This window comes from Elephantulus edwardii, unplaced genomic scaffold (genome assembly GCF_000299155.1).
Source record: "Elephantulus edwardii isolate Elephantulus edwardi_28Jun2011 unplaced genomic scaffold, EleEdw1.0 scaffold00052, whole genome shotgun sequence".
NCBI classification, from domain to species: Eukaryota; Metazoa; Chordata; class Mammalia; order Macroscelidea; family Macroscelididae; genus Elephantulus; species Elephantulus edwardii.
In genome coordinates, this window is record NW_006399802.1 from 9,122,177 (window position 1) to 9,123,873 (window position 1,697).

General features: G+C 42.4%; 1 pseudogene; it reads left to right on the top strand.

Moving 5' to 3' along the window:
• Positions 1-263: 263 nt before the first annotated feature.
• On the top strand, positions 264-1,347 carry LOC102865258 (annotated as a pseudogene).
• The last annotated feature ends 350 nt before the right edge of the window (positions 1,348-1,697 follow it).

A 1,697-nucleotide genomic window follows, 5' to 3' on the forward strand; every position in this document is an offset into this window, starting at 1 on the left:
CATTAAACAACAACAAACAACATTTTTTTTTCTTAACAATGTCAAATTTTCCTATATTCATCCTTCTCATATTCCACATTCTAATCCATCTGGGTTAAAGAAAGGCTTTAGAGTGATTTATTATTTGTATTGGCAGATTGGCACAAGAGACTGAACGCTCATATTGGGAAGCACAAAGTAAGAGAAACACTTGCAAGTAGATACTAGTGATTAGAATCTGGAATCGGGTCTTAGTTGCCTCCACCTCCTGCCTCCTGCGGATCATGGATCCCCCCAAAGAGAGTGAGCTTCGGGCCTTCATCAAGATGTGTAAGGAGGACCCTAGCATTCTGCACAGCAAGGAAATGCGCTTCCTGAAGGAGTGAGTGGAGAGCATGGGTGGTAAAATACCACCTGCTACTCATAAAGCTAAATCAGAAGAAAATGCCAAGGAACAAAAACCAGATAGCAAGAAGCTAGAGGAAGACTTAAAGACAGATGAGCCATCAAGTGAGGAAAGTGATCTAGAAATTGATAATGAAGGTGTGATTAAACCAGACACAGATGCCCCTCAGGAAATGGGAGATGAAAATGTAAAGATAATGGAAGAGATGATGGATGAGGTCAATGAGAAGAAAGTGGCTGCCACTGATGCCCTAAATGAAGATGAGCTGCAGAAAGCCATTGACTTATTCACAGATGCCATCAAACTGAATCCTTGCTTAGCCATTCTGTATGCCAAGAGAGCCAGTGTCTTCATCAAATTACAGAGGCCAAATGCTGCCATTCAAGACTGTGGCAGAGCCATTGAAATTAATCCCGATTCAGCTCAGCCATATAAGTGGTGCGGGAAAGCACACAGACTTCTGGGTCATTGGGACGAAGTAGCACATGATCTTGCCCTTGCTTGTAAACTGGAGTATGAAGAAGATGCTAGTGCCATGCTGAAAGAAGTTCAACCACAGGCCCAGAAAATTGCAGAACATCGGAGAAAGTATGAAAGAAAACGTGAAGAGCGAGAGATCAAAGAGAGGATAGAGAGAGTTAAGAAGGCTCGGAAAGAACAAGAACGCGCCCAGAGGGAGGAAGAAGCCAGGCGACAGTCAGGAGCACAATATGGTGCTTTTCCAGGTGGCTTTCCTGGAAGTATGCCTGGAATGGGAGGAGCCATGCCTGGAATGGCAGGAATGTCTGGCCTCAATGAGATTCTTAGTGACCCAGAGGTTCTTGCAGGCATGCAGGATCCAGAAGTTATGGTGGCCTCCAGGATGTGGCCCAGAATCCAGCAAATATGTCAAAATATCAGAGTAATCCCAAGGTTTGAATCTCATCAGTAAGGTGTCATCCAAATTTGGAGGTCAAGCATAAGGCCCTTTGACAAACAAAACCCTTGCTGATGGAAAAGCAACCTAATCACTCAATGGATGTCACAATAATACAAACCGGGGTACTTCTGATTCCATCAAGAAAGCTGAGTGCTTTGAAGATCATCCCAAATGCAGCCGAGACATTTCACAGTGGTTTGCCATTAGGGTATTCATTCAGATGTTTTCCTATTAGGAATTATAAACATTGAAAATTTTTTAAACCTTTATAGTATCTGAAACAAATTAAAATGTGTTTTAATTCCTTAAAAAAAAAAGACACACAATCTTGTGTAATTAATAGCTTCAGATAACTCACTGGAGGGTCAGCGGTCAGCTATTAGTTCTGACTTG